Source organism: Tachyglossus aculeatus, chromosome 1 (assembly GCF_015852505.1).
Source record: "Tachyglossus aculeatus isolate mTacAcu1 chromosome 1, mTacAcu1.pri, whole genome shotgun sequence".
In the NCBI taxonomy this organism is placed as follows: Eukaryota; Metazoa; Chordata; class Mammalia; order Monotremata; family Tachyglossidae; genus Tachyglossus; species Tachyglossus aculeatus.
Genome location: NC_052066.1, coordinates 148,147,583 through 148,170,535, shown reverse-complemented (window position 1 = coordinate 148,170,535; position 22,953 = coordinate 148,147,583).

Below are 22,953 nucleotides of genomic sequence, written 5' to 3'. Positions count from 1 at the left end.
ACTCAGTGCTGGCTTTGTGTGGACCAGGAGGGGATCAAAAGTCAATTCTGAGCATAGGACTCAGGCATCCAGGAAGAATGACCTTTAACCTCTGGTTTTCTTTGGCTCTTTAAAAGACAGAAAAGTCAGGGCCACTTAGCTCCAGACACCAGAAAATACAACTTGGGTGAAGACAGCCACAGATAATAGTATAGCCCGGGTTCAAGAGAGGAAAAAGGTTCAGTCAGCTGATAGCATGAGCCCATTTTAGATGGTTTGCTTGAATGAATTAGCTGAGGGAATGGACTAAAGGAATGCAGAAGTGGTCCATGTTCAGGGTTTGGTTTTAATCACACTTTTTGACTTCTGGTCTCAGCAAATAAATCCTTGTCCTGAGGTGAACCGCCTCAAGAATGGAAAACTAAACAATGGATCATCAGAAAGACTGAAGTGAGGTGCTTTGTGGGATATTCCCTCAGAATCTGGCTGCAGAAAGCATCTGGGAAAGGAGGCCGACTGGCCATTGCCTAATCCAGAACTATTCTCTTTGGAAGCATTTTGACCACAAATGAGGGCGAAGAAAAAGTAGCAAGAGATGTAAAAGGGTTCCAGCTCTGAAGATGAGGTAGTTGAGTTTGGGGGAAGCAGACAGGATTAGGGTCAGGGGAACTACTGGAAAGGGGTGATGTGATAGAGTTGTTGGGGTGAAAGTGGAGAACTGATTTGCTATGAGGTTTAAAAATCAAAATTCAATATAAACTCATGGAGGTTTTCTCTGTGGCTCCCGTGAAATAGCACAAAATTTAGAGTGGCTGTAGATGAACTGGGAAAATGGTCGTGTTGGCAAAAGCCAACAGGGATGAGGGAAAGTGGAAAAGCAAACCCAAATTTAAGAGTGGGGAAAGGCTGACAAAGCACAAGGAAAGAACAGCAGAAAAAGATCTGTGGGCCACAATGGACCACAAGCAGAAACTGAGTCAGTGTTACAATGCTGAAATCTAAAAAGCCAAAAGGCATACATGGACAGGAGAATGGTGTGCAAGAGTTGGAAAGTAATTCTTCTACTCAACTGTACACATGTCAACCCCTTAGCTGAGAACCGGGTCCAGTGATGGTTACTGACCACTGAACTTGAAAATCCATCTGTGGTCATTATTGAGCACTCACTGTGTTCAGAACACTTTACTAAGGGCTTAAAAAGAGAAAGTGAAGAGAGTGGTGAGGGTCCAGAGAAAAGCAACAGAGATCAAAAGTTGGAAAATGGGGTTATTTAGGAAAAATGTAAACAATGGGGGTGTTTGACCTGATGGAAGAAGAAAGAACTAAGGGACTAACATCTTTACAGTGTTAAAGATTAGGAAGTACTTCTAGAGAGGAAATTCTGACCTCTGGAACCCCAGGAGTATAAATGAAGGGAAATATATTGAAATGAAAAGAAGGGACACTTCAGTTTGACTATCATCATCATCATAATCATCAATGGAATTTATTAATAATAATGATGGCATTTTTTAAGCACTTACTATGTGCCGAGCACTGTTCTAAGCACTGGGGTAGATACAAGGTAATCAGGTTGTCCCACATGGGGCTCCCAGTCTTAATCCCCATTTTACAGATGAGGTTACTGAGGCACAGAGAAGTTAAGTGGCTTGCCCAAAGTCACACAGCTGATATGTGGTGGAGCCGGGACTAGAACCCACAACCTCTGACTCCCAAGCCTGTGCTCTTTGCATTAAGCCATGCTGTTTTCCTGAATCTTTACTGTTTGTAAAGCATTGAACTAAGTGCTTGGAGGAGTACAATGCAACAGAGTTGGTAGACACATTCCCTGCACAAAATGAGCTTACAGTCTAGATGGGGAGACAGACATCATATAAATTAATAATATGCAATATAAAAAGAGTATACAGACAAGCTTTAGATTGCTATTAGACCGCAGCTCTTTGTGTGCAGAGAACTTGTCTACTAACTCCATTGTATTATTCTCTCCCAAGTGCTTAGTACACTGCTCTGCACACAGAAACTGTTCAATAAATATCATTGGTTGATTGGCAGCTCTTTGAAGGTGGGGACTGTCTTATACCTTTATTGTATGTCCCTGGCATAGTTCACTCTGGCATTTCCTCTTAAGTTCCTGGCCAATACTTTTCCATCTCTATTATGGCTGTTCCTCTATTTCCCACTCCCTAACTGTGACTGTCTCCTCAAGCCGCTATTCTGGGTCCTCTCTACTTTTTCAATTTACATTTGCTTCCTTGAGGAGCTAGTGGCTTGTGGAAAGAGCATGGGCCTGGGAATCAGAGGACCTGTGTTTTAATCCCTGCTCCACCACTTGACTGCTGTGTGACCTTGGGCAATTTACTTAACATCTCCATGTCTCACCGTCCTCATCTCTAAATGGGGCTTAAAATACCCGTTCTTCCTCCTACTTAGATATAGGCAATTTACTGAACATCCCCATGTCTCACCGTCCTCATCTCTAAATGGGGCTTATAATACCTGTTCTTCCTCCTACTTAGATATGAACCCCATGTGGGACAGGGTCAATGTCTGATCTGCATATACTGTATCTACCCCAGCATTTAGTATAGTACTTGTCACAAATTAAGCACTTAACAAATACCTGAATTCTTATAGTCTGCTTAGATGACTCCCAAATTGATAAGCCCAACCTCCCTCCTTTTCTCCAATCTCACATTTCTTCCTGCCTCCAGGATAGATCTACCCCAAGTTCTTTCCAACACCTCAATAATAATCAACAATAATTTATTATCAATTATTAATCGTTATTAATAATAATTAATGCTATTAATAATAAAGATTAATAATAATCAATAATAATAATTTTAGAGATGCAGCATAACTCAGTGGAAAGAGAACGGGCTTTGGAGTCAGGGGTCATGGGTTCGAATCCCAGCTCTGATAATTGTCAGCCGTATGACTTTGGGCAAGTCACTTAACTTCTCTGTGCCTCAGTTCCCTCATCTGTAAAATGAGGATTAAGACTGTGAGCCCCCCGTGGGACAACCTGATCTCTTTGTAACCTTAGAACAGTGCTTTGCAAATAGTAAATGCTTAATAAATGTTATTATTATTATTATTATTATTATTATGGTACTCGTTAAGCACTTCAGTATGTCAAGCACTGTTCTAAGCACTGAGGTAGATACAAATTAATCAGGTTGGATGCACTCTCTGTCCCATAGGGTGTTCACAGTCTTAGTAGGACAGACAGCAGGTATTGGATCCCTATTTTACAGATGAGAAAACTGAGGTCCAGAGTAAGCGACTTTCCCAAGGTGACACAGCAGACAAAAGGCAGAACAGGGATTAGAACCCAGACTCATGATCTTTCTATGAGGCCATGCTGCTCCTCTGCTCAGCATATTCAAATCTGAACTCATCATCCTTCCTATATCCTCTGGTGCACCTAAATTTCCCTCACAGTTGATACCACCATCTTCAATTACCATGTTCACACAGATGATTCCCACATCTTCCTCTTCAGCCCTGATCTCTCTCCTTCTCTGCAGTCACATATTTCCTCCCGCATTCAGGATATTTCTATGTACCTCCAACACCTCAAGCTTATTGTATCCAAAACAGACCTCCTCAGCATCTCACTTCCCACCCAAATCCTGTCCTCTTCCTGACTTTTCTATTACTATAGACATCCCCAATCAATAAATCAATCAATCAGTGGTATTTATTGAGCACTTACTAGGTGCAAAGCACTGTAGTAAGCGCTTGGGAAAGTACAGTACAACAGAGTTGGTAGACATGTTTTCTACCCACAAGGAGTTTTCAGTCCGTGGTCAGGGGACATGCCTAACAACTGTGTTATAGGTATTCTCCCAAATTTTTAGTACAGTGCACTGCACACAATTAGTGCTCAATGAATACAACTGATTGATTGATTGATAGAGGGGGAGACAGACAATAAAAAAAATTGTGGTGATGTACATAAGTGCTGTGGGGCTGAAGGTAGACTGACTATCAATTGCTGAAAGAGTAACAGATCCAAGTGCATGGTAATAATAATAATTATTATGGTATTTGTTAAGTGCTTACTATGTGCCGAGCACTGTACTTAGCGCTGGGGTGGATACAAGCAAATCAGGTTGGACACAGTCCTAGTCCCCTAAGGGGCTCACAGTTTCAATCCCCATTTTACAGATGAGGTAACTGAGGCCTAGAGAAGTGAAGTAACTTGCCCAAAGTCATATGGCAGACAAGTGGCGGAGTCTGGATTAGAATCCATGATTTTCTGACTCCCAGGCTCATGCTCTATCCAATATGCCAGAAGGAAGAGGAGTGGTGGAAGAAGAGGCTCAGTTGGGGAGGACTTCTTGGAGGAGGTGTGATTTAAAGAAGGCTTTGAAGGTGGGGAGAGTGGTGGCCTGTTGTATATGAAGCAGTAGGGAGTTCCAGGACAGAAAGAGGATATCAATCAATCAATCAATCAATCAATCGTATTTATTGAGCGCTTACTATGTGCAGAGCACTGTACTAAGCGCTTGGGAAGTACAAATTGGCATCACATAGAGACAGTCCCTACCCAACAGTGGGCTCACAGTCTAAAAGGGGGAGACAGAGAACAGAACCAAACATACCAACAAAATAAAATAAGTAGGATAGAAATGTACAAGTAAAATAAATAAATAAATAAATAAATAGAGTAATAAATATGTACAACCATATATACATATATACAGGTGCTGTGGGGAAGGGAAGGAGGATATGACCAAAGTGTCCGTGACAAGAGAGATGAGATTGAGATGTAGCATGTATGTTGTTGTTAGAAGTGGTACGGATGCAGAAGGGGTTGTAGTAGAAAATAGGTGCTGTAGTAGGGGGCGAGTTGAAAAAAATATGGACTACTTCATGAATTTGCATATCAACCTTAATTTGCACTGCTGTCCTCCCTATCTCACAAGTCCATAACCTTGGCATTATCCTTGACTCGTGTCTCTCATTCCATCCACACATTCATCACAAAATCCTGCCAGTGCTACCTTCACTACCTCTAAAATCTGCCCTTTCCTCTCCATTCAAACTGCTACCATGCTGACCCAAGCACTCTTCATTTCCTACCTTGACTACTGCATCAACCTCCCTGCTGAACTCCCGAGCTCCTATCTCTCCCCTCTCAAGTCCATGCTTCACTCTGCTGCTGGGATCATTTTTCTGAAAATTTCTATCTCCCCATATCCTCCCTATAGCTCCCCACTCCTCAGAAACCCCCAGTGGTTGCCCATCCACCTCCACATTAAACAGAAACTCCTTGCCAATGGATTTAAGGCACTCAGTCAGTTTTGATCCCTCCTACTTATTATTACCTAACCTCACTGATCTACTTCATCTCAACTTGTACACTCTGCTCCTCTAACACCAGTCTACTCACTGTACCTTGATCCTGTCTTACTGCAGACTTTTCACCCACATCCTCTCTTCGACCTGAAATTCTCTCCCCTTTCATATCCAACAGTCCACTACTCTCCCCACCTACAAAACTTTCCTAAATCACATCTCATCTGATAGAAATTCTCTGACTAAGCCTTCATTTCTCATATCTACCCGCGCCATGCATCAACTTTACACTTGGCTGTATTAACTATGCACTTGACTGTGTGCACCTTAAGCATGGTGATACTCACTCCAGTCCCACAGGGCTTATGTGTCAGAGGACATGGGTTCTAATCCCAACTATGCCACTTAACTGCTGTGTGACTTTGAAAGCCACTTAACTTCTCTGTGCCTCAGTTCCCTCATCTGTAAAATGGGAATTAAGACTGTAAGCCCAATGTGGGACAGCCTGATTACCTTGTATCTACCCCAGTGCTTAGAACAGTACTTGGCACATAGTAAACACTTAACAGATACCATTATTCATTTATTTTATTTTATTTTTATTTTTTCTGTAGACATTCTTGTAGTCCTATGTGTCTTTTGAGACTAGCTGTCACAACTAGTGCAGTTTCTCCTGCATGCAAGCGCCTATTCCCATCAAGGATGGTATGATGGAAATGAATCCATTAAGCAAAGGTTTGAGCTATTCATGGGTACAGTAACAATAATAATTGTGGTATTTGTTAAGTACTTATTATGGGCCAGACACTGCACTAAGTCCTGGGGTACATTCAAGATAATCAGGTCAGATGTTGTCCCTGTCCCACCTGAGGAATCACTGTCTAAGGGGGAGGGAGAACAGGAATCTAATCCCCATTTAGCAGATGAGGAAACTGAGGCCCAGAGAAGTCAAGTGACTTGCCCAAAGTCTCACAACAGGAACCCTGGCAGAGCCAAGATTAGAATGCAGGGCATGATTCCCAGGCCCATGAATTTTCCACCAGAGCACCCTGCTTCTCAGGTTTTTGGTAGCCAACTTGGTACTTAAAGTCTGTGTGAATTGTAAAAAGTAGGGTGAAGAGGCTCATATATCATAAAGGCTTATGGAAGCAGTGTGGTCTAGCGGATAGAGCACAGTCCTGGGTATCAGAGGACCAGAGTTCTAATCCCAGTTCCACCATTTGTCCGTTGGGCGACCATAGCCAAGTCACTTGACTTCTCCTTTCCTCATAGGTAAAATGGGGATTAAAGCTGCGAGCCCCATGTGGAACATGGACTGCCTCCAACCTGATTAGTTTGTATCTACCCCAGCATGGCCTCTACAGTGCCTTGTACATAGTAAAGGGGGGGAGTGTGTGTGTGTGTGTGTGTGTGTGTGTGTGTGTGTGTGTCTGTGTTGTTTTTAGGAATTTTTAAAATAGTATTCATTAAGCACTTATTATGTACCAGGCACTGTACTAGGCTCTGGGACAGATAAAAGCTAATCACACTGGACATAGTTCTCTCTCCCTCATGGGGTTCACAGTCTCAATCTCCATTTTACAGGTGAAGTAACTGAGACACAGAGAAGTGAAGTGACTTGTCCAAGGTCGCACAGCTATTTGTTAATACTTCAGATGGTTCTGCCCTCCCTAATGGCCTCAGGTGGTCTGATGCTACCCATTCAGAGCAGCTAAAATGAAAATTGGATCAGAGGCTCTTTTCTTATTAGGGCTGTCCCAGCAGAATTAGGATATTTGAACATCCCTTTTTATCATTGAGAGGGAAAGAGCATGTGCCATCAATGCTAAGCATCATATTTCATAGGAACTGACAGTGAGTTCTTATCCATATAATAATAATAATAATAATAATGGCATTTATTAAGTGCTTACTATGTGCAAAGCACTGTTCTAAGCACTGGGGAGGTTACAAGGTGATCAGGTTGTCCCACAGGGGGCTCACAGTCTTAATCCCATTTTACAGATGAGATAACTGAGGCACAGAGAAGTTGAGTGACTTGCCTAAAGTCACACCACTGACAAGTGGCGGAGCCGGAATTTGAACCCATGATCTCTGACTCCAAAGCCCATGCTCTTTCCACTGAGCCACACTCCTTCTCATGTGGGTATGGCTGAAATAATGGTTCCTATTTTGGGCATGAAAATAAAATACCTGAGAAATATAGAAGAAGCAACAAAAGAATATTGGGAACCCCAGAAAATTTTATTTGTAATTAGCTCAAATATCGGCCTTCAAAATGTTAAAACCGGCGTGGTAATTCAGAATTTGTCCTTTCCTTTAAAATATATGAGTGGACCAATATCACGTTCATTCAATACATTCATGCTACTCGGTGGTACATAAGGAATTAAAATAAAGAGCCAAGCTTATTGTTCAAGTTTTAAAGTCAAAGCTCTCTTTTCTGTTGAACACATAGCTCAGAGAAGATTGGAATAGGTCAGTGATAGGTGCTGTGCTTTGTTCATTCAGTACAGCTTGTGTAACTTTAAGAAGTTAGCCAAGACACAGTCCTTGCCTTGGTGTTTTCAGGTCACCATAAAGGAGAGTGAAACCAAGTCCTCAATTCAGAACCCTAAAGAAATAGAGAATGCCTCCCATCGTCGCTACACCATGTTTTTAAAATCTCAGCCTTTGGAGATGGGTTTGGCACTTAATGAAAACCACCAACAAATTGCTAGTGGTAAAACATTGCATGAACATTGCTTCTTGCAAAATATTGGAAATAACTATTATAGCATTACTCAACAGTTAAGCAACTCCTGTTTACAGTAAGTATGAGCACACTCCTCGAACAACGTGTACTGCATGTTAACTTGACTCCTTTTGGTTCCAAATGCCTAAATGGCCATTTGGACCAAAAAAGCAAAACAGAAACTCAGTGAACAGGACCTTTTTCTAACCGGCTGGAAGTCTCTAGTTGGCAGGAAATGTTTACTTCCAAAATCTCACTAAACAAAACCATGTTTGATAGTGGCAATATTTGATGTTCAGTATATTCAAGGACACATTTCATTTAGGAGGGAGGGGGGGAAGATAGGGGGAGAAATAGAGACAGAAAAAGAGAAAGATGGGGAGAGAGAGAGAGAGAGAGAGAGAGAGAGAGAGAGAGAGAGAGAGAAAGAGAGAGATAGAGCACTAGGTCCCTCTTGGGGCTGCTAGCTGGAGGGCTGGGCTAGAGTCTCTTCTCCACTGAACACCATTATCAACATCACTGATACTTATAGAGCACTTACTGTTGCAGTACTATAAGCACTTCAGAGAGTAGAATACAACAGAGTTGGTAGATGTCTCCTGCCCACCACGAGCTTACAATCTAAAGGAGGGATGAAATAATGGACTCAGTGTGCTTCAGAATTCATGGAGATGTCCACTGTTTCCCAAAGAACCAGCTTCCTGTAGACGGTAAACTCCTTGTAGGCAGGGAACATGTCCACCAACTCTGTTGTTTTCTCCCAAGTACTTAGTACAGTGTTCTGTATACAGTAAGTATTCGATAAATATCAATGATTGATTGATTGATTGACTACCAGATCTTCTCCAGGTATGCTGGGAACATCATTCCAGCCAAGGATTTGTCTGCCCGCTGTTTTTCCAGTGGTTCACTAGAGAAAAATGAGCTCTAAAGGAGGAGAATAAAGATTTCTTCTCGGAGTTCTTGACAGAGTTCATTCATTAGGATGCCATATCTTTAATAGAGGGAAAGTTCAGAGATGGAAAATGCTGCAAAGAGTAGTATACATGGCAGGAGAGATGATGATTTACAATTCTGAATTATACAGAAGTGGGTGTATTCCAGTCCTTCTAAAAATCAGTCTGTTACTTTCTGCAAGGTTCAGGCAGTCTTCTCTTGAGGATTTTGGTCAGACAGTGATGTGAAAACAGCAGAGGAACCCAGAAGGAGGGACTCTGGGGAAAGAAGAACCTAGGGCAAAACTATTTTGGAACTCCCAAGTCTCACTTCCGGGTCAGTGATGGGATTGCATCTGATCTGTTGTCTGGTATCTGCCCCAGTGCTTGGTGCAGTGCTTAGCCCATAGATAGTGTTGAATAAATCCCACTCAGTCAGCCTTCTCAGAGTCAGCCATCCTATTTCTACCCTTCAAAACCCATAAGGAGACCTAACTCTAAAGGTTAAGGTTGAGAGGTGTGATAAATTGAGGCCGGGAGACCAAATTTGTAGCAAGAAAAGATGTTGAATGGAAACTAGACTGGGAAGTCTGGAAACTTAAAAATAATTAAAATTGGGGGATTCTCTGTTTTCCTTCACTGGAGAAATGCTTAGAATAGTGCTCTGCCCACAGTCAAGTGCTCAGGAAATACCACTGATTGCTCACTCCGCACACACAGTAAGTGCTCAACAAATATGACTGACTGACTGACTGACTGAATGAATTGGGAAATAGCATGACTTACTGGACAGCACACGGGCCTGAGAGTCAGTAGGACTCAGGTTCTAATCCAGGTTCCACCACTTGTCTGCTGTGTGACCTTGGGCAAGTCACTTCACCTCTCTGTTCCTCACTTACTCTGTAGAACCTGATTAGCTTGTATTTACCCCAGCACTTAGTGCGGGGCTTGGCACTTAACACATGCCTTAAAAAAAGCAACATGGGGAGGTAGATTGTGCATTTATCTAGAATCTACTTGCTGATGTTATTATAGATATTAAATCAATGCTATTTATTGAGCTCTTACTGTATGCAGAGCACTGTACTAAGCACTTAGGAAAGTGCACTATAACAGAGTTGGTGGACATTTTCCCTGCCCATGAGGAATTTACTGTCTAGATGTGGGGCAGGCCTTAATATAAATAAATTATAATTAATGCATAACTGTTGTGGGGCTAAGGGTGTGGGGAATGAAGGCTGCAAATCCAAGTGCAAGGATGATATAGAAGGGAGGGGAAGAAGAGGAAATGAGGGCCTAGTCTGGGAAGGCCTCTTGGAGGAGTCTGTTGGATATGAAATGGGAAGGAGTTTCAGGCCAGAGACAGGACGTGACCTAGGGCCTGAGAGCGAGACAGGTGAGCTCGACGTACAGTGAATAGGCTGGCATTAGAGGATTGAAGTGTGTGCGCTGGACTGTAGTGGGAGAGTGGTAAGATAAGGTAGTAGAGACAAGGTGATTGAGTGCTTACAGCCAATGGTAAAGAGTTTCTGTTTGATGTGGTGGTGGATGGACAGTTTGTTTTCCCTCCTGCATTGTAAGCTCCTTGTGGGCCAGGCCTTTCTAATCCAGACTGTAAGCTCATTGTGGGCAGGGAATGTGTCTGCTTATCATTATATTGTACTCTCCCAAGTGCTTAGTCCAGTGCTCTGCACACAGTGAAAGTTCAATAAATGTGATTGAATGAATGAATCAATCAACAACTCATCATCAATAGCATTTATTGAGTGCTTATTCTGTGTAAAGCACTATAATAAGGTTAGTAGATATGATCACTGCCCATAAGCAGCTTGCAGTCTAGAGGGGGAGAGAGACATTAATATGAAAGCTTTATGGATATACACATAAGTGCTGTGGGGCTGAGGGTGGGGTGAATATTATGTGTTTGAAGGGTACAGATCCAAATGTGTAGGCAATGCAGAAGGGAGAAGGAGTAGGGAAAATTTATTTATTTATTTATTTATTTTACTTGTACATAGCTATTTTATTTATTTTATTTTGTTAGTATGTTTGGTTTTCTTCTCTGTCTCCCCCTTTTAGACTGTGAGCCCACTGTTGGGTAGGGACTGTCTCTATATGTTGCCAATTTGTACTTCCCAAGCGCTTAGTACAGTGCTCTGCACATAGTAAGTGCTCAATAAATATGATTGATGATGATGAAAATGAGGGCTTAGTTGGGGGAAGCCTCTACAATTTTTGTGTTCTATTGTATCCTCCCAAGAGTCTAGTGCATTGCTGTACACAAGGTAGACACTCCATAAGGCTTAGTAATAAATAAAAAATAAGTAACTGCACACCAAACCAAGAGCCAGCTTGGAGAAGGGCCCCATCCATCTTGCTTGCAAGGTGTATTTTGTTCCGGGTGGGTTCCTGTTCCATATTTATGCACATTTGCTCTCTGAGGGCTTGTCTGGGGCTGGAAATAGTAGTTGCAAACATATCTCAGGAAATCCTGATTCACTAAGGATTCCAGCCTTGGTATGCATCTGAGCTGGATGAGAACCAAGCCCGCCTTCAGATCCTGTCCATCACAAGTCTGCATGTGGACAGGCGATTGAGCTGAGCAGCTTTTTTTCCCCCAGGATTGTTTTTAAGGTAAATAAACACTTCCTGGGAAATATGAATGGAGTGCCAGGGTAGAAAGCAGCTTCCTAGTCTTACCTGAGGAGACACAGAGACTTTTTGGGTTTGAGACAAACCCAAATTGTTTTTCTACAGGATTCAAAATCCTCTTGCTTGTCTTTTAGGCTGAATGATTAAAGGTTACTTAAGCTCTAGATCCCATGTGGGACAGGGACTGTGACTGACCTGATTACCTTGTATCTACTCCGGTGCTTAGAATAGTGTTCAGTAAATAATAATAATAATAATAATATTTGTTAAGCACAAGTGCCAAGCACTGTTTTAAGCACCGGGGAAGATAAAAGATAATCAGTTCAGATACAGTCCCTGTCCCACACAGCATTCACAATCTAAGTAGGAGGGAGAAGAGGGAACTGAGGCACAGAGAAGTGAAGTGACTTACCCAAAGCCACAAAGCAGACAAGTGGAGAAGTGGAATTAGAACCCAGGTCCTTCTGACTCCCAGGCTCGATCTGTATCCACTAGGCCATGTTGCTTTAGATAGTAAAGCACTTAACAAATGCAATTTTTTAAGAAAGGGGTTAGGATTAAGTGAACTAGGACAGATGAAGAACTAATCCCATGCCATCTGTGGACTACCCTAGAAGATATTCAGGCCTTTACGCAGTTGCTAGCCAAGGAAACTATGCTTTCTGCTTTTTTCCATAGCGAGGAGAGAAGTTGGGGTAGTATATTCACTAGTGATGCCAGATGTGTGGGATAATTGTGTCTGAAGGGACAGGCATTGTTTCCTATCTGGTTGTCCAGTATCTGCCTGTGTGATTGGCACAGTGGCACATAATAATTATGGTATTTGTTAACTGCTTACTATGTGCCAGGCACTGTACTAAGCACTGGGATGGATGTAAGCAAATTGAGCTGGACACAGTCCATGTCCAATGTGGGGCTCACAGTCTCAATCCCCATTTTGCAGGTGAGGTAACTGAGGTACAGAGAAGTTAAGTGACTTGCTCAAGGTCACACAGTAGGCAAGTGATGGAGCCGGGATTTGAACCCATGACCTTCTGACTCCCGGACCCATGCGCTATCCACTAGGCCATGCACTTAACAAACACTTCAGTTGAAAGCATTGTGGCCTAGAGGAAAGAGAAGGGGCCTGGGAGTCAGAGGACCTGGGTTCTAATTGCAGCTCCACCACTTGTCTGCTGTGTGATCTTGGACAAGTCCACTAACTTTTCTGTTCTTCAGATTCTTCATCTGTAAAGTGAGGATTAAATCCTCCTCCCCACTCGTTAGACTGTGAGCCTCATGTAGGACAGGGGCTGTGTCCAACCTGATTATTTTGTACTTACCCTAGCATTTAATACAGTGCTTGACACCAGTAAGTGCTTAGGAAGTACCATAATTGTTAATTCACTGGAATGTAAGCTCCTTGAGGGCAGAGATCATGTCTATTTACTGTACTATACTCTTCCAAGATCTTAGTACAGTGCTTTGTATATGTGCTCAGTAAATAACATTGATTGATTGACTGATAGATGGGTGTCACCAATCTCCAGAAACTCCAGCCCTGGAAGCCCTGCTCAGAGGCCTGGCATCCTGTGTGGAGGGAGTCTGACCTTGCCTGAACCTGATTCCTGCCCTGGAAATGGTTCTTTTACAGTTCTCAAATGAGGTTGTTGTCTTTTTTTCTCATTTGCATTTGTGCTTCATTGCTCTCACTCATCATCTCAGTGAAAAACAGGCAATTAACATCCTGGGGATTTTCAGACCACATTCGCCAACCCCAGGGTTTCGTTGAGCTTCTCTGAACTCAGGAGGGAGCACACAAATCAAGCTGTAGAGATTTCAGCCCTCATTAGTTCAGCACCACAACCCAAGACTCTCTAAGCAAGCACGGAGCACTCTCTCGGTTGACAGATATTTCTATCTGAGGAACAGATCCTCACCAACAATTCAGCTTAATATTCTGTGTCAGAGTCAGACGCCCCGCTGGGAGACTCAAAGTGGGAATTCAACATCATCTAGGTGACAGTTCTCTGTCTTTGATTGTCATTCATTCATTCAATAGTATTTATTGAGCACTTACTGTGTGCAGAGCACTGTATTAAGCGCTTGGGAAGTACAAGTTGACAATATATAGAGATGGTCCCTACACAACAATGGGTTCATAGTCTAGAAGGGGGAGACAGACAACAAAACAAAACATGTGGACAGGTGTCAAGTCATCAGAACGAATAGAATTAAAGCTAAATGAACATCATTAACAAAATAAATAGAATTGTAAATATGTACAAGTAAAATAAGCAGAGTAATAAATCTGTGCAAACATATATACAGGTGCTGTGGGGAGGGGAAGGAGGTAGGGCGTGGGGGATGGGGAGGAGGAGAGGAAAAAGGGGGCTCAGTCTGGGAAGGCCTCTTGGAGGAGGTGAGCTCTCAGTAGGGCTTTGAAGGGAGGAAGAGAGCTAGTTTGGCAGTTGTGTGGAGGGAGGGCATTACAGGCCAGGGGGAGGACGTGGGCCGGGGGTCGATGGCAGGACAGGCGAGAGGGAGGTACAGTGAGGAGGTTAGTGGCAGAGGAGCGGAGGGTGCGGGCTGGGCTGTAGAAGGAGAGAAGGGAGGTGAGGTAGGAGGGGGCGAGGTGATGGAGAGCCTTGAAGCTGAGAGTGAGGAGTTTTTGCTTGATGCGTAAGTTGACAGGCAGCCACTGGAAATTTTTGAGGAGGGGAGTGACATGCCCAGAGCATTTCTGCACACAGATGATCTGGGCAGCAGCATGAAGTATAGACTTCGTTGAGAGAAGCAGCGTGGCTTTGTGGTAAGAGCTGGGGCTTGGGACTCAGAGGTCATGCGTTCTAATCCCGACTCTGCCACTTGTCTGCTGTGTGACCCTGGGCAAGTCATTTCACTTCTCTGGGCCTCAGTTCCCTCATCTTAGGATTTGGTACCAAAGTGGCTTCAAATTTGACCCCAAAGCTAGTTCCGTGTTGGCGTCGGGAGGGAGACCCGAAGCGTGAAGCCCAGTCCCAAGGGGAGGGACGACTGTCTGGACTAGGGAGAGGGAAAATAGGGTACTCTGAGAGGTGGGGGGGCGGGCTGCCTTGGGGACAGACTTGGGTACTCTCAGCGGTGTGGGGGGGGTGGGCTGTCTTGGGGGCAGACTTGGGTGGGGAGGAGGGGAGGGAGGGGGGAAGGTTTGTTATTGTCCTCAGTTGATTTCTCAGTTCAGGAAATTTGACTCCCCTGGGAAAAGAGCAGTCCTCTGTTGGGCAAAACCAACTGACAGGTTGCTTGGTGTGTGAAGTGTGAGCTCCTGGTTTTCAACAGTGAGAGATCTGGAGATTCTAACAGGTAAGATAACTTCAGTGTCACAATTTTGACCAAGAGAGGGGCGGGGAGGGAGGAAGACGGGGCTATCCACTATTAGCAATGTCTTTCTTGAGTCTGGTCGATGGAGTCTGGTCGATGGTTCATCCAGCTCAGGACTCTGTCTTCACCAGGACACCAGGGTGCTTGGAGAGTTACCTGTCAGCTCAGCAAATTACATTGCACTGGGAATCCCAGAAGTTTACCCTCACTTCTTTCCTCAAGAGGTATGGGAAGCAAGCCCTGCCTCTTCTGAGGTTTGTAATTGCACTCCCATCCTCCACTTTCCCCACTCAGGTTCCTTCAGCTTTCCTGCTCTCCTAAAAAAAAATAATAAAATTATGGTACTTGTTAAGCATTTACTATGTGCCAAGCACTGTTCTAAGCACTGGGGTAGATACATGTTAATCAGATTGGACATAATCCCTGTCTCACATGGGGCTCACAATCTTAATGCCCATTCTACAGACAAGGTAACTGAGGCACAGAGAAGTGAAATGACTTGCCCAAGACCATACAGCCGGGATTAGTACCCATATCCTTTAGACTTTTAAGGCCCAAACTCTACCCACTAAGCAATGCTACTTTGCTATAATTGTTATAATCATTGTGACATCAGTTAAGTGCTTACTATGTGCCAAGCACTGTAGTAAGCACAGGCATAGATACAAGATAATCAGGTCTCACATGGGGATCACAATCTAAGTAGGAGGGAGAACAAATATTGAATTCCATTCTGTAGATGAGGAAACTGAGGCACAGATATGTTAACTGACTTGCCCATGACAGTGGAGGACTCCTAGGCCCACTCTCTTTCCTTAGGCCACTCTACTGACAGCCCAAATTGCCTTGCTGCTTCCCTACTCCTCCCAGACTTCCTTTATATTCTTTATCAATTCCTTTAAAATATCAATCAATTAATCAGTCATATTTATTGAGCATTTACTATTTGCAAAGTACTGAACTAAGCACTTGGGAGAGTACAATGTAGTAGAGTTGGTAGACGTGTTCCCTACCCACAACAAGCTTACAGCCTAGAGGGGCAGATAGACATTAATGTAAATAAATAGATTACAGATATGTAGGTAAATGCTGTGTGGGGGAATAAAGGCTGCAAATACAAGTACAAGGGTGATGTAGAAGGGAGAGGGAGAAGAGGAAATGAGGATTTAGTTGGAGAAGGCCTCTTGGAAGAGATGTGCCTTTAATAAGGCTTTGAAGGTAGGCAGAGTGACATTTGGACGAATGTGAAGAGGGAGGCCAGAGGTAGCACTTGGGCGAGAGGTCTGCGGTGAAATAGATGAGTCCTTTCTTTCACAGCTTCAGTGTTCCTGTGTTCCATCAGAAACCTCGCTGCTCCTGCCACTGTCAACCCCCAGCCCCTCTTCCATGGCTGGCTCTTCCAAGCTGAGAGAATGGGGCCACCAAGGGAGGGGAGGGAAGGAAGTGATAGTCGGGGGAGGGGGACAAATGGAGAAGGTACAAGGCAAAAGGGAAGGAGGGGCTCCTCCTCCGCTGTTTCCCTTGCCTGCCACCCTGAACATCCAAGCCTATAGTTAGAGATGGACAACCCAACACCCTTAACTTTCTTCTCAGCAACTGGCTTTCCCTCGTGACCCGTTTTATTCATTCATTCATTCAATTGTATTTATTGAGTGCTTACTGTGTGCAGAGCACTCTACTAAGCGCTTGGGAAGTACAAGTTGGCAACATATAGAGACAGTCCCTACCCAACAACGGGCTACAGCTCTGATCCATGCAAGTTTGCAAACCCTTCTTGAGCCTACTGACATCTTCAGCTGCACAGCTTCCTGAGGGAATGAACACAGCATGCAGAGATGCCATCCGTGTTTCGGACCAGGGGTGGGTACTGCCAGGGACTGTAGTCTACTGGGTAGAGCATGGGCCTGGGAGTAAGAAGGACCTGGGTTCTAATGCCAGCTTCGTTACTTGTCTGCTGTAAGATCTCGGGCAAGTCAAAGAGGCTTGAGTTTTTCTTTTTCAGATATGGATACGTGAGATTTATTGATTTTCCTTGTCCAGATAGTCAATAATATATATTGATCGTCTCCTATGTGCGGAGCACTGAACTAAGCATTTAGGAGAGCACAATAGAAGAGTAGACATGATCCCTTTACTCTGTTTCCCTCACTACTGAGGAAACCACTAAAAATTGCAATTGTGATTATCATAATAATAATTGTGGTGTTTGGTAAGTGTTTACTATGTACCAAGCACTGTACTAAGCTTTGGGAGACGCAAAGTAATTAAGCTGATGAGGTCCCTGTCCCTAGTGAGGCTTACAGTCTAAGCAAGAGGAAGAACAGTTATACAGTTATAGAAACAGTCCCACTGGGGAATTGTTAAAAGACCCCTCTTGACTCCCTCCCCATCCCCCCCGCCTTACCTCCTTCCCCTCCCCACAGCACCTGTATATATGTATATATGTTTGTACGTATTTATTACTCTATTTATTTATTTGTACATGTTTATTCTATTTATTTTATTTTGTTTATATGTTTTGTTTTGTTCTCTGTCACCCCCTTCTAGACTGTGAGCCTACTGTTGGGTAGGGACCGTCCCTGTATGTTGCCAACTTGTACTTCCCAAGCACTTAGTACAGTGCTTTGCACACAGAAAGCGCTCAATAAATACAATTGAATGAATGAATGAATGAATGAATTTATCATTTCTGTGCTTCGGTTACCTCATCTATAAAATGGGGATTAAGGTTGTAAGTCCTATGCAGGACAGGGACTGTATCCAACCCAATTACCATGTATCTATCCCAGCACTTAGTACAGTGCCTGGTACATAATAAGTACTTAAAAAATACCACAATTATTATTATTATAACAGCACTCACACTGCTCATCAGGCCCTCGGGCCTTCTGTGTAGCCATGAAGAGCAGGAGCCTCTGCAGGTCTTCTAGGCATCAAGTATTCTTGCCAGACCTCACTTATCATAAATTGAGGGCACATGAACCAGAAACAGATGGATAAAAATTCCCTTGAAATGCTATTGTGTTGAAAAAGTAAGAGGGATGACCACTTGGACAAAATGTATTTTGGGTTTGTCCAAGTTCAAAGCCTTGAAAAGATTAGAAGGAGCTGGAGGAAAGAGGAGCAGGAGGAGGAGGTAGAAGAGAGTGGATGAGGAGAGGTGCATGAAGAGGAGAGGGGGAGGAGGAGGAGAAGGACAAAAGGAAAGAGGGGAAGAAGAAAGGAGAAGGAGGGAGAGGAGAAAGAGGAGGAGAAGGGGAAGGAGAAAGTTGGAGGAAAGATGGGAAGGAGGTGGAAGAGCAGAGAAGTTGGAAGGAAAAGGAGGAGCATACGAAGGAGACATCCCTCGTGGGCTCTCTAACACTGCTGGGTTTTCCTCACATTAATTGAGACCACATTGGTGTGGTGGCTCCTGCTCCCCGGGAAGCATTCAGCTGCAAATCCAGACTCCAAACTTCCCACCCGGCAGGGCTCAACTATTAGGTTCTGGTCAAGTGACTGCTATTTTATTCAAAAAATATTCTGACATCTTTTAGCAATAGAGTCCAGATGTGGGAAAACGGGATTTGAAAAAACTCAGAACTAGCACTAGCAAGAATAATATGGGATTGCTTTGTGTGGGAGATTATTGGGCAGTACAGATCACTGGGCTGTTCCACCACCTGTCTTCTCCCTCCCCAACTGCCAGGTTGGCCATTCACCTATTCATCTGGTTTTATGCCAGACAGTCTTCCAAGGCCCTACTCCAAGAAAGCCATGGGTCACCGGGCACCATCAGGACTTAAGCCACTGCTGATCATGTCCTGTTATGCAGATGGCTGCTAGATCTCAGTATCTCAGTATCACATAGCCTCTCTGGGATCCCACACCTGCTCTCTTCCATGTCACCAAGCAACCTCCTTCCCAGTCTGTTTCGCACCACCCTCCACTCCGGCAGGGTGGAGAAAAGCAGACACAGCCTGGTGCCACCACCTCTGAGTTCCTCTGGACTTGGGTCTTAATGGAAAGCATCTGCTCTTCCTTTTTAAATGTAAATGAGCCTGCTAGCTATCCAGTTCCCTATGGAAATTTAGGACAAGAGCCTGCCTCTAGGCAGTGGAAGTCTGAAGACAGCAGCAGCCAGAACCCAGCCAAGCTCTTAGGACTCCTGAAGTTACTCAGGGTACATAGAGGATAATAATAATAATGATGGCATTTGTTAGGCGCTTACTATGTGCAAAGCACTGTTCTAAGCGCTGGGGGGATACAAGGTGATCAAGTTGTCCCACGTAGGGCTCACAGTCTTAATTCCCATTTTACAGATGAGGTAACTGAGGCTCAGAGAAGTTAAGTGACTTGCCCAAGGTCACACAGCAGGCATGTGGCAGAGCCGGGATTTGAACCCATGACCTCTGACTCCAAAGCCCATGCTTTTTCCACTGAGCCACGCTGCTTCTCTGTATGATGTAGTCCTCCTTCCAGCAATCAATCAATCAATCAATAGTATTTATTAAGTGCTTACTGTGAGCAGAGCACTGTTCTTAGAGCTTGGGAAAATACAATGCAACAGGGTGGATAGACATGTTACCTGGCCACATGAGCTTACGGTCTACAGAGGGAGACAGCCACTAAACTGTATTATGGATAAATACATATCAATACTCCTAATGCCATGTTGTTTTGCATTCATTCATTCATTCATTCATTCATTCATTCATTCAATCATATTTATTGAGCACTTACTGTGTGCAGAGCACTTTACTAAGGGCTTGGGAAGTATAAGTCGGCAACATATAGAAACAGCCCCTACCCAACAATGGGCTCACAGTCTAGAAGGAGGAGACAGACAACAAAACAAAACACGTAGACAGGTGTCAAAGTTAAATGACATCTCTCATTTAACTCTGCTGCCTGGATCGCTTTTCTAAAAAAATGTTAAGTTCACATCTCTCCACTCCTCAAGAAACTCCAGTGGGGGCTCACCCATGTCCGCATCAAATAGAAACTCATAATCATTGACTTCAAAGCACCTCCCCAACTCCTACCTTACCTTGCTGATTGCTTACTCCAACCCAGACTGCACGCTTCGTTCCTCCAACACCAACTTAGTCACTGTACCTCAATCTCAGATCTCACCACCAACCCGTTACCCACATCCTCCAGCTTGAAACTCCTTTCCCCTTCATATATTCCAGACCACCACTCTCCCAACCTTCAAAGCACTATTAAAATGATGTCTCCTCCAAGTGGAATTCCCCGACTAAGCCCTTGCTTCTCTGACTCCCTCTCCCTTCTGCATTGTCTACGCACTAGGATCTGTAACCTTTAAGCACTTGATATTCAACTCACTCTCAACCCTACAGCGCTTACATACCTAGTCATAGTTTATTCAAATGTTCGCCTCCCTTTCTATACTGTAAGCTCCTTTTGTGCAGGGAAGTCTACCAACTCTGTTTTGTTGTACTCATCCAAGCTTTCAGTACAGTGCTCTGCCCACAGTAAGCTCTGAATAATTTCCACTGATTTTTGATTGAAACCTGCATCCGTTTTATTCACCCTCGCATGAATTTGTACCTAAAAAAAATGATATTTATTCATTTCTTAACTTTATGCCAGAGACCAAACTAAGCACTGGGGTAGATACAAGCTAATCGGGTTGGACACTGTCCCTGTCCCATTTGGGGAATCACAGTCTTAATCCCCATTATATGGATGAACTGGGGCCCACAGAAGTTTGTGACTTTCCCAAGGTCATACATCAGACAAGTGGCAGAGCCGGGTTTAAAACCCAGGTCCTCTGACTCCCAGGCCCGTGCTCTATCCATTAGGTCATGCTGCTTCCTAGTGTCCTCTGAGCCAGTAGACACGAGGCTATTTCCAAGGTGGTCCCAGAGAATACAAAGATGAGGAAGAGACAGAAGCAGTAAGGTTGCTGGTAACCTTAGTGGATACTGGACACTGAGACGCATGTGATGCTGTATAATGTGGTTAGTTAGATGCACCATATAAACCCAAGCGCTTAGTACAGTGCTCTGCACACAGTAAGCGCTCAGTAAATACGATTGAATGAATGAATGAATGAATGAACCCACCAGGACCTAGACTGTTGCTCGTAGGGATGGAAAAAGTCTTGCCCGCCCCTGCACTTGTTCCAGAACCTTGGAGTTCCCTGTCCAGTTTCTTGATAATGTGGGCACAGCTTCCAGATGTGGAAGTCACAGCATGACCTGAGGTAGAGGGAGCCTGGATGTTGTTGGAGGCAGTATGGCCTAATGGAAAGAGTCTGGGAGTCAAGGGACCCTGGTTCTAGTCCCTGCTGTGTGATCTCAGGTAAGTTACTTTACTACTCTGTGCCTGTATTCTCGTCTATGGAATGGGATGAAATACTTGTTCTCCCTCTCTCTCAGATTGTGAGCCCCTTGTGGGACAGGGACTGTGTCCAAATGGATTGTCTTGTATCTATCCCATCCATTAGAACAGTGCTGTTAGTGGAAAGAGCACAAGCTTGGGAGTCAGAGGACATGGGTTCTAATCCCAGCTACACTGCTTATCTGCTGTGTGACCTTGGGCAATAATAATATAATGATGGCATTTGTTAAGCACTTACTATGTGTGAAGCACCGTTCTAAGCACTGAATCATTTAACATCTCTGTGCCTCAGTTAACTCATCTGTAAAATGGGGATTAAAAGTGTGAGCCCCAAGTGGGACAACCTGATTACCCTGTCATAATAATAATAGTGATGGCATTTAAGCGCTTACTACATGCGAAGCACTGTTCTAAGCGCTGGAGTAGATACAAGGTAATCAGGATGTCCCACGTAGGGCTCACAGACTTCATCCCCATTTTACAGATGAGGGAACTGAGGCCCAGAGAAGTTAAGTGACTTGCCCTAAGCCACGCAGCTGATGTCGCAGAAGAGGGATTAGAACCCTTGACCTCTGCCTCGCAAGCCCAGGCTCTTTCCACTAAATCATGATGCTTCTCTCCACCCCAGTGCTTATAACAGTGCTTGGCACATAGTAAGCACTTAACAAATACCATTATTATTGTAAACATTAATAAATATTATTATTATTATTGCTGATAATAATAATAAAGGCCTCCAGTGCCATATGCTTAACAGGTAGGGGACAGACAAGCTGAAAAGTCATGTGAAACTGGATAAGTGGCCACCTTTCTTTGAAACCCCGAGGTTCTAGGTTTTAGCCTAGGCCCCTAGAATCAAGTGTTCCTGAATGGAAACATTATTTTGTTGAGTAAAACCTACACTCTTTCTCTAGTTCTCACTGTCACTCTCTGGATTTCTCACTCTTCCTCTAAGTCGCTAATGCAGTGGGAGAGGAAGAAGAGATCCAAAGTAGCATCGATCCCTATTCACCCCCTGGACATCAAAGGGCTGACAAGCTGCTGTCTATTTCTAGAATATAGGCTTTTGAACACTAATTTGTCTGGTACTAAAAATGTTGGGAGGAATTCAAGAAAAATTATTATGCTTATTTGGGAGGAGTGAGACATGATTAGAAGTAGTAGTAGTAGTAATAGTAGTAGTAGTAGTAGTAGTAGTAGTAGTAGTAGTAGTAGTAGTAGTAGTAGTGGTAGTGGTAGTAGTTGTAGTAATAGTAGTAGTATTTATGGATCGCCCACTGGTTCAGTGGATTCTACTAAGTGCTTGGGAAGTACAAAATAAGCAGCAATACATTCTCCCCACACAGGAGCAAACACTCTAATGGGAGAGAGAGAAACGTCTTTAATTTGGATGTCAATATTCTGGAATGAGCAATAATTCACACACCAGGATTTTTGTCCTGTCCAAATGATTCCCATTACTGGTTCCCCCCATGCCCAATTTTGACAAATTTTTACCTAATGATAAAATGTTTGCCCCACCCTCTTGGATTGTGAGCCCCGCGAGGGACAAGGAACAAATCTAATTCCCAAATGTGTAGTCTTGCCTACTGCTTAATACGGTGCTGTGCACTAAGTAAGCATTTAATTTCTCCCTTCTCTCCTTCTATATTC